This window comes from Camellia sinensis, chromosome 11, assembly GCF_055761805.1.
Source record: "Camellia sinensis isolate YWXY chromosome 11, ASM5576180v1, whole genome shotgun sequence".
NCBI classification, from domain to species: domain Eukaryota; kingdom Viridiplantae; phylum Streptophyta; class Magnoliopsida; order Ericales; family Theaceae; genus Camellia; species Camellia sinensis.
In genome coordinates this window covers 125,367,787-125,378,943 of record NC_138971.1, presented here as the reverse complement: position 1 = coordinate 125,378,943, position 11,157 = coordinate 125,367,787, and the positions used below count along the sequence as shown (strand labels likewise).

Here is an 11,157-nt window from a genome sequence, read left to right as displayed (position 1 = left end):
AATGCGATGGTATTTTTCTGTCACAAAAAAAAAATTAAAAAACGATATTGTCTTACTCTTTTGATATAACATTTCTCTTTTTACTCATTTTTTCATCTTCTTGTCTTTCTATCTCTGTCTCTGTATCTCTTCTCTTTCTCTCTCTCACTCATCACTCTTCTCTATCTGTCTGTCTTTCCCTCTGTATCTCTCGTTTATGTCTCTTCTCTCTTCTCTCTCTGTCTGTCTTGCTCATCTTTCTTCTCTCTATCTCTCTCGTTCATCTCTCTCTGTCCCTCTCTCGTTTATCTTTTTTCGCTCTCTTTTTCTCTCTCGCTTATCTTTTGTTTCTTTCTATCTTTCTCTCTCTGTCTATTGGTTTGTTTGTCTGTCTGTCTATCGCTCTCCTCCACTGTGTTCGCTTTGCTTACTTTTTCCCTCCCCTCTTCTCTATTTACTGAGCTCCCTGTCAATTTATCGATCCATTACAAGAAAATGCACTTTTAGCTACCACTTTGTCTCTCTCTCACTCATTACTCTGTCTCTGTCTCTATCTCTCTCTCTCACCACTCATCTCTTCTACCACCTTCACCACTACTGTAAATGTCATTCCATTACCACCACTGCTACCATTGTTGCCACTCCACCTTTACAACTTCCATTACTACCACTCCACTACCACCACCACCACTACTGCTACTACTACTACCATTACTTCTTCTCCACCACTGCCAGTCCATCTCCTCTATCACTACCACAACTTCACCACTAATCTCCTTCGCCATCACCACCACCACCATCACTACCACACCACTACCACTACTGCCACTACTACTACCATTACTTCTTCTCCACCACCGCCACTCCATCTCCTCTACCACTACCACAACTTCACCACTAATCTCTTTCGCCATCACCACCACCACCATCACCTCTTATCCACCACCTTTACCACTACTGCCGTTTCCTCTCCTCTACCTCAAAAAATTAGTTCTTGATTTATAGTAACCAAAAAAAATGGGCCGCAAAAAAATATTTTTTATTGACCACAAAAAATTAACTTTATTTTAATAGAAAATATTTTTCATTAAAATATTACCCCTACTTCTAAAAATTAAAAAATAATAATAATTTTTTTTTCATTAAAATAAAAATAAAACAAATAAATTTTTAATGAAAAATCAAAAATCAAAATAAAAATTCATTAACTAAAAAAAATGAAAAATAAAAAATAAATAAATTCATTAACTACCAAATATATATATATATATATATATTAACAAAAAAAAAAAAATGAACTTCTTTTCGTTTTCCCGCAATTTCTATCTGAATTCCCCCATTCTTTCCCTATTTTTGTTGCTCACGATCTCAAATCTCCAATCCTTAACCTAACACTCCCTCTCACTCTCCTCTCTTTTTATCTCTTTAGCCTACATCGTCGCCTTTGATGCCGTCACCGGCGACCACCACTGCCGCCGCCACACCTCCTCCCTCACCACTATCTCTCTCTTCTCCTATTCTCTTCACCGGTCATCTACTTCATCTTCTCCAATCTCGTCATTGGTTCCAAAACCCTAACCCTACCTTCGATTTTCTCCAATCCCTCCACAAGCCATATGTTCAAATCCAGACCCTACACTCCCTTCGACTGTTTCAGAACCTTTGTCTACAAAAGACTACTGTCGGACTCATCAGAACGGCGATCTTGAACGGGTTGATTGCAATGAGCGAGATCAGGCGGCGAGGCACATTAATGCGTCAGAAACAAAATCAAAAAATGGACAGTTCATCTTTGCCCTAATTTTTCTCTCCATTTCTGTTCAAATGTAAGTATGATATAGTCGTCTTCAATGTAGGTTTTTTGGGTTACTGGTACTAGTCTTAACTATGCACTTTATGTGTTTGTTTAATTGACTGAATGGTGTGTTTGTTGGAATAATTTCTTGGTTGGAGACGAAGTTAACGAAGGAAGATAGCGAGGGGTGGGAGTGAGTGGGGATATAATGGGAGAGGGAAGTGGTGTTCGTACGAGTGAACCACTCTCATCGTATGCTCAATCAACATTGGCGTTGCTCTCTATGTTCTTCACTCTTTGTACACTTTGCTTTACATCTATTCTCATAATGATTCATAAAACGGTATGTGTTCTTGCAGCTCCATACGCCTAGTTTTTATTTGGATTTCTCCAACCCATTTTCTAATCGGGGCTTTTTCATATACCCAATTCCCTATTTATTATTATTATTAATTTTTTTTTTCTAAAAGGAGTTTCTTGTATACAGTTGTCAAGTACACCCCAGATCAGATTAGGAAAATGGAAGATTCAATTTGAATACGAAAAGCATCCGAACCTGTAGAGCTAATTAAATTGGTAAGACCCATTTTAGGTTTCAGCGAATCTGTGTACCATGTTTTCCAATTTTTTTGATAAGTTTAATTAGATTGATAAAATATAGTGTAATGAGGAACATTTTGTTGTGATAAAAGGTAAAAGAAATCAAGAAGGAATTTTTAAGTGAACAAAGCCCCGTCGAATTGCCGCAGCACTTGAAACAAAAGATAACGGATGAGATCGTTGGAAGGTTGAGGGGCTTGAGAGCCAGTGCTACTGTAAGCAAGCAGCGAAGTCAGTGCATATTACTTAAACCAATAACTTTACCAATTCTGGTCATTCTTTGCCTGCATTGTGATGTTAGTGTTAATTCATATTTGGTCCTCTATTCTTTAGCCTGTTACAATTGTCTATACTATATCATCTTTTGCTACTTTAATTCTACTTGGAAAGTTGCAATATAGAACAAGATTTTAAACATTGTCTCTTTTACACTTGGCTGTTTCTTGAAATAAAATGTGTTTACGGAAGTTTATGGAGACTTTAAGCCATGTTACTTTGAACCTTCTTGCTTATTTAACATTTACTGGCATTAGAGTTGATGCCAACAACGAATGTATTTTGTACAAGGTGGAAGTCTAATTCTGTTGTAAGTTTTAATAGTTTTTACTTAGTTTGATTAAGTGGTCAAATAGTCAAGTGCCCAAGAGTTTGTTGAGCTGTAAATTGTTAAAAGTTGTGGTAATGTTAAGCATATAGCAGTGAGTTATATAGTGGATGTATTTAACATTGGCAGTGCAACTTGATGAATGAGTGAAAGATTATAAACTGATTGTTTCCAATTAACTATCACATAGTTGGATCTTTTTTCTATTTTGTTTAAGGTTAAATCTAATTTTGACAGAAAACCTGCTTCTTTTAAAGCTTATTTATATGATGGGAAACTCCTACAACTTTGGAAACCCATTTTCTAGGACTTAAGAAGCATAGATGCGGACACAAGACACAGATATATATTCAAAAAATAAAGACACAACAATAGACAAAATATATGTTTTAGATACATAATAATAATAATAATAATAATAATAATAATAATAATAATAACAACATTTATTTGTTATATATATACATTTTATTATATAAAAACAATTAGAGAGATTTTTCCCCTATCCTGTATATTAGAAAAGAAGTGTTAATGGTTATCTTGAAATGCCCTAAACAAATTGGAAGTTGGGTGTAAGCATAGACGATCTCTAAACACTCCATATAGATAGAATAGGCAGGCTATGGCCTCTTAGGAATTTGAATATATGTATTAGTTAGAGTAATGTATAGCATTTTATTTTGTTAAGAACCCCACTTCGACAATCCCTGCCACCAACCAAAAGAAAGGTACCAACAAGAAAATAAAGAAAAAGGTAAGCATGATATGAGTAAAGAAAAAGGTGAGTGTCACGGCTCAAATCCGCCCCTATGGGTTTAGCACCGTAACCGGCTAGTAATCTGTGATTATCGAAGGCCTGCTTAACAGTAAAGACAGTAATATAGAGTACAGGGGCTGGTGGAAGCCAAAACAGTAATAAAAGATGTCCAATGAGCTGTGACAGTCTGTATGCAAAAAAACTTTTCATAACACATTCACATTGGAACCATAACAGTATATACATACATCATATATAGGTATTCAGGTTAGGGACCAAATCCCTACCATAACAGTACAATACAAATTTCATACAATCTATACAAAACAGAAACAGAAAGGGGAAAATCTAAAACACCCCAAAAAGCCCTAGCTTGAAGGACTTGGAACCTCTCAGTGAGGCACAGTGGTTGGCTTGACAAAAGGGAGTTAAACCCAACGCTCCTAGCTCTGATCCGGTGCCTGGTCACCTATATATATATATATAAACAGTAAGTTAAAGCCCAGTGAATAACATATGAGTAAAGGGGTTAGGAATGAATATCATTTTAGTATTTAAAATAGTCATTTGAACAGTATATCAGTTATTCGATCATAGCAGTCATAAGTGGTACATTCAATAGCAAAACAGTACAGTAGGTTTTAACAGACCGAACAGTCAGTTGATGGCCATCATATCAGTAAACAATAGTGGTTCCAAACATGGGAACCGACAGAGATCTCTGTGACAGTAGCAGTACAATACAGTAACAGTAAATTGCTATGAATGCCACGAATACAGTTCACAAATAGGATAATCATTCATTTAGTAAGAAATATCATTTCAGAAAACAGTACAGTTGATCATTCAGAAATCATTCATGATTGAATATATCTTTACAACATTGTTACTCACAGAGTTCTGGGCTATAGATAGGCTAGTGAGCGTCATCGGATGCCAACCCTACACAGTTACAGGATGAACACACACTAAGTTGCACGTTTGGGAAACAATAACTTAGTCCCTATCTTGACTCGGTGTGGTTCTATAGCATTATCCTCATTAAGATGCCTTAAACTAGGCCTAGGAATGCCTAGGATGGAATGAGGATGCAAAAATGCACTTTAAAACACTTTTCAGAATTTTCAGAAAATAAGGGTCTCGCTCGAGCGTGGCTTCTACGCTCGAGCGGACATGCAGACAAAGGATCTCCGCTCGAGCGTGACTTTCCTCACTCGAGCGGACTGCAAAAGTACTGGATGCATGAAATTCACGCTCGACGGGCGCTCAACCCCCGCTCGAGCGTGAGACACGAGTCCTCGCTCGAGCGTGTATTCCCTCGCTCGAGCGGATTGTAAACACATGCAAAGTGCTGGATACACGCATTTCACGCTCGAGCGTCACTTTACTCGCTCGAGCGGACTGCATGATCTCAGAGTGTATGCTCGAGCGTGGATCCAAAATCTGAAATTTCCAGATTTGTCTCCAAGCATGAAACTCAACATTTAAAGCATCAAATTCGATCCTTTTGGGCTAATTTTCTGGAAAACACTTTAAAACTCATAATATGACATGTTTCAAAGATCAATTTGCAAAATCAAAGCCCAAAGGTAGTTCAATTGAACCCATTTTCAAATAAACATTCATGAACATGATGAACATGCAACATGCACGAATTTAATCAACTTCAAAGCTTCCAATGCATGATCAAATGAGTCAATTCGCTCCAAAACATGATGAATTCATGGACTATAACCCAAATATGGACATGTATGTGATGATTCTAAGAAAACAACCTCAAAATTCAACAATGTATACATGCATGCATAATTTAAGCTTCAATTCAACATGTTAGAACTAATTCTAGACTTAGATCACTAAAGACTCAATAACCATGCAAGGTACAACTAGAATTCATAATCAAGAAGATAAATATCCTACCTTATGTCCTCAAGTTCAAAAAGGGAAGCTCAATTATGCAATCTTCCTTCAATTCCTCTAAATTTTCAAGAAATTATTTTAAGAAACCAAAGCTCTCCTAACTCTCTCTCTCTCTAGTCGGTCGGGCTCAAGAAATGGCAGAAGATACAATGCCAAATGTGTATTAATCAAGTCCAAACAAGTATTGACAAGGTGGCCCACTAATATGACAAAAGGGTAATTAACGCAACTAATGTAGTTCAACACTAATTAATCCAAGTTAATCATTCCAATTCAAATTTCAATTAAACATACCATAAAATCACATTTATTCTAATTAACACAAAACACTAATCAGTTTCAGATTCGGCCGCCGATAAGGCCTTCAATTTACAGTGCGAAACTTAAAACATGAACAGATAAATCAATGACAAACAGATAGAAATGCATTTAACATAACACATTCATGCAATCAGTTTAGGATTTCATCCTAATCAGTTGCTTATTATGTTTAGTCAGAGTTTAACAGTAATCAGTGGTGAGGGTTGTCACAGTAAGCATAAAGAAAAAGTAAACTATGGAAGGAAAAAGGTACCAACAAGTTGATTTTGTTCTAGACATGATATGAGTAAACTTGGAATTCGAGGTATTGACGCTTTAAAATCATCAAACGGCGTTGGATTAGCACAAAACATGGCACACACGACCGTCTAGGCACGAGAGACTTGTGGGAGAAGACGAGACTCGAATTGGGTTTCCGGTTTGGGAGTTAGAGGCGGATTTCACACTAGACAAACTAGTTTCTTAAGAAACTTAAAATTCGAGGGGTTAACGTCCCAAAATCACCAAATGGTGTTGGAGTAACACGAAACTTGGCACACACGACCGCCTAGGCACGAGAGACTTGTCGGAGAAGATGGTACTCGAATCGAGTTCCCGGTTTGGGAGTTAGAGTCGGATTTCACTCTAGGCATAGAATTCAAGGCGTTGATGCTCCAAAATCACCAAACAGCGTCGGATTAGCACGAAACTTGGCACACACAACTGTCTTGGCACACACGACTGTCTTGGCATGAGAGACTTGTGGGAGAAGACGGGACTCGAATCGGGTTCCTGGTTTGGGAGTTAGAGCTAGATTTCACTCTAGACAAACTAGTTGCTTAAAAAACTTAGAATTCGAGGTGTTAACGCCCCAAAATCACCAAACGGCGTCAGAATAGCACGAACCTTTTCACAACGACAGCCTAGGCAAGAGAGACTTGTGGGAGAAGACGGGACTCGAATCGGGTTCCAAGTTTTTTCTTAAGAAACTTAGAATTCAAGGTGTTAACGTCCCAAAATCACCAAACAGCGTTGAAATAGCACGAAACTTGGCACACATGACCACCTAGGCACGAGAGACTTGTGGGAGAAGACAGGACTCGAATCGGGTTCCCGGTTTGGGAGTTAGAGTCAGATTTTACTCTAGGCAAATTAGTTTATTAAGAAACTTAAAATTCGAAGTATTGACGCCCCAAAATCAGCAAACGGCGTCGGATTAGCACAAAACTTGGTACATATGGCCACCTAGGCATGAGAGACTTCTAGGAGAAGACGGGACTCGAATCGGGTTCTCGGTTTGGGAGTTAGAGCTGGATTTTACTCTAAACAAACTAGTTTCTAAAGAAACTTAGAATTCGAGGTGTTAACGCCCTAAAATCACCAAACGGCGTCGGAGTAGCACAAAACTTGGCACACACGACTGCCTAGTAGGGCTGCAAACGAGCCGAGCTGAGCCGAGCTTTAGTGTGTTTGGGCTTGTTTATTAGGATTTTAACGAGCTCTTGAGCTCGAGCTGAATAAAAATTTAACGAACCGAGCTCGAGCCGAGTTGGCTTAGGCTCGACTCGAGCTCGAGCCTGTTCACGAACCTTAACGAGCCAAAAAATTTATAAATTCATACTTGCATGTGAGACTAAAGTTACAATTAAAACTTTGATTATACAATTGTATATACAGTATATATAAACATACTAAAAAAAAGTCCATATTTTACTAAAATAATAATATCTACTACCACTATTATATAAATATACTATCTATAGTTAAGTATTATTTACATTTATATTTTTTAAATATATAAATAGCATATTTCTCTTACTTTTTATACATAATTTTATATTATTTAATATATAAATAATAAATATTAAACGAGCCAGCTAATGAGCCGAGCTTTAGACTGTTTGGGCTTCTTTATTAAAAATTTAACGAGCTCGAGCTCGAGCTTGAACGGCAAAAAAAATTAACGAACCGAGTTCGAACGAGCTCTTACCGAGCCGAGCTCGAGCTTGTTCATGAACGGCTCTGTTCATTTGCAGCCCTAGGCACGAGAGACTTGTGGGAGAATACGAGACTTGAATCGGATTCCCGGTTTGGGAGTTAGAGCCAGATTTCACTCTAGACAAACTAGTTTCTTAAGAAACTTAGAATTCGAGGTGTTAACGCCTCAAAATCACCAAACGAAGTCGGATTAGCACAAAACTTGGCATACATGACCGCCTAGGCACGAGAGACTTGTAGGAGAAGGCAGGACTCGAATTGGATTCCCGGTTTGAGAGTTAGAGTCGGATTTCATTCTAGACAAGTTAATTTCTTAAAAAATTTAGAATTCGAGGTGTTAACGCCCCAAAATCACCAAACGGCGTTTGAGTAGCACGAAACTTGGCACACATGACCACCTAGGAACGAGAGACTTGTAGGAGAAGATGGGACTCGAATCGGGTTCCTAGTTTGGGAGTTAGAGTCGGATTTCACTCTAGGCATACCAATTCCTTAAGAAACTTAGAATTCGAGGTGTTGACGGCCCAAAATCACCAAACGGCATCGGAATAGCATGAAACTTGGCACACACGACCGCCTAGGCACAAGAGACTTGTGGGAGAAGACGGGACTCGAATCGGGTTTTCGGTTTGGGAGTTCGAGCCGGATTTTACGCTAGACAAAATAGTTCCTTAAGAAACTTAGAATTTGAGGTGTTGACGCCCCAAAATCACCAAATGGCGTTGGATTAGCACGAAACTTTACACACATTACCGTCTAGGCACAAGAGACTTGTGGGAGAGGACGAGATTCGAATCGCGTTCTCGGCTTAGGAGTTAAAGTCGGATTTCAGTCTAGGCAAAATTATTTACTTAATTATCTTTATAATTGTATAGTAGTTAAATTTTTATATTTTTTTGTAATTAACATATTAACACATAATTATATTGTTACTAATTATTTTTATTTTTTGTTTTCAGATATTTCCTGAGTAGGAGTTTGCTTCTTGTAGAATACATGCTTGTGAAAAAGGCGACTAACTTTTGTTTTTGTTACCCACAGAAAATGATGAGGAAAACTTTTAATTTTGGTTTACGTTATTTTGAATTATGAACAACTTTATGTATTTAAACATTATATATGTATTATGAAATATTATGTAGTGGGGCAATTTTGTTGATGTGTAGTTATGGATGAAAGAATGTTTTTATTATGGAGAAATTGTTATTTCTATACAGAAATTTTTATATTATTATGCAATTATTGATTTCTTTTTCAATTATTTTTCATTTAATACAGGTAGTTTAATATTTTTAATAATTTTTTTTTTGTGCGACGGCACCACACCGTCACAAAAAAAAGAAGGTAATTTTAATATTTTTAATAATTATATTGCAGGTTTTTTTTTTGGTGACGGCACCTCACCATCGCAAAAAAAAAAAAAAACACAATTCGCGATTGCATTACTTGCCGTCTCAAATAAGACTTTTAGTGACGATAAAACAGTGTCGTCGCAAAAGTTCTCACTTTTTTACATATTGTTGGTGACAGTAAAGTGCCGTTGCAAAAAGGAACAATTGCCGTCGCAAAAAGAAGATAACGGCATGATGTCGTCGCTAAATTTTTTTTGCAACGCCCTCTGTTATGACCCCTCCCTTTGCCTTCACTAAAAGTCATTTGTTGTCGTTAAAAGTTTTTTGAGACGGCATTAAGAGTATTAGCGACGACATTTTACCGTCGCAAAAACCTGAATTTTTTGTAGTGGAACCAAAGTGATACAAGTCCCAAACTATAGGAACTGTTATTGTAATTAGTCCTGAAATTATTGATACAATTAAATATGCTAGTAATTTTATATCACTTGTTTTTCTTAACTATTAAAATTAAAAAATTTATATTAATGTTTAGAAATTCTTAAAGTCTCTTAGATCATTTTTTTTTTTCTCTCGAAAACACACTAATTTTATGTCACTTGTATACATTACACCTAAGAAACACACTAATTGATATATTAAACAGTTACTAAATCAAATTGAAAATGAAAATTATGAAAAATATAATTATTGATTTTTAAAAACTACATATATAAAATGAATAAATGATACAATTCTTTTTTTAAAAAATTTTATTTATAATCTATTTGATAGAGTTATAATCAATCACAAACTTTTAATAATATATGGCACAATGACGTATTATATATCTTAGAAATAACAAATATGCAAAAAATCTCAAACCTAGCATTGAGGCCAACAAGTATTTGTAGTTACCTTAGAAATTGAAGGAGGCATCCATGGTTATTGTCATATATGGGCCTGATCTATTGTTAACAAAGGCCGAATGGACATAGAGATTAAGTTTGAATAAAAGGCAAAAAAAAAAAAAAAAAAGTTTTAAACACCAAATGAAATTTTAATAATCACCATTTGAGAGAGAGAGAGAGAGAGAGAGATATGTAAAGAATATTTCTTGTAGATAATAATATTTTACGTGAATGCAGTGAAATAGAAGCCTTTTTTTTTTTTTTTTGTAAGGAAGGGGTTTAGTAATTCCTACTGGAAAAAAAAGATTAATTAGTTAGATTATATTTTATTATGAAAATCAATTCCTTAAAGTATGCGTATATTATATTGTTAGGTATCAAATTTAAATTCCTAAATCATAAGTGAATTCAATAGCCAATGATATTTAAATTTTAAACTTTAAATTTCAATTTTTAATAGCCAATGATATTTTTCTCTTTTTAAAAAATAACAAAAAATCAACATAATTGGATTGGAGTTTTGAAGCTTCTAGAGCTCTCAAAATTAAAAACCCCCTTTTACTTATACAATAGATAGATTGATAAATAGGTAGATACATAAAATCTAAATCGTAAACAATAAAAAAAAAATTATCTTCAATTAAAAAAATTATATTAGCCATAAAATCCTATTTTAGATACTTTTTTGATCACCTACATAGAATTACATGGGGACTTAAATATGGAAATAATATTAAAGTGAAGTACTAGGACCAACTTCCTATTGCATGTTTGATCCTAACTTGGCCTATTCAATATTCGTATTATCAAGTTGTGTAATATTGGGTGTTCGTCTCAAAAAATGGTTAACCTTAATCCGTTCATATGCAATTCAAATTGTATTATCATTGTGAGACTCTAAAATTTTCTCATATAAATTAATTGTTTGAATAGTTCAATAAAAAGATGAGTTCTTGCTTCAT

The 11,157-nt window shown here is 35.6% G+C and overlaps 1 long non-coding RNA gene across 3 annotated transcripts; it reads left to right on the top strand.

Annotated features, from left to right (window-relative positions):
- Positions 1-1,337: 1,337 nt before the first annotated feature.
- Positions 1,338-9,192, top strand: LOC114322053 (uncharacterized). 3 transcript variants are annotated; one of them, XR_003650533.2, is made up of 4 exons: positions 1,978-2,117; positions 2,262-2,350; positions 2,467-2,605; positions 8,913-9,192. It is a non-coding gene; the product is annotated as an uncharacterized LOC114322053 (long non-coding RNA). The 3 variants fall into 3 exon arrangements; XR_003650532.2 differs by having other exon boundaries at positions 2,467-2,670; XR_003650531.2 differs by lacking the exon at positions 8,913-9,192 and having other exon boundaries at positions 1,338-2,117; positions 2,467-3,759.
- Positions 9,193-11,157: the final 1,965 nt, after the last annotated feature.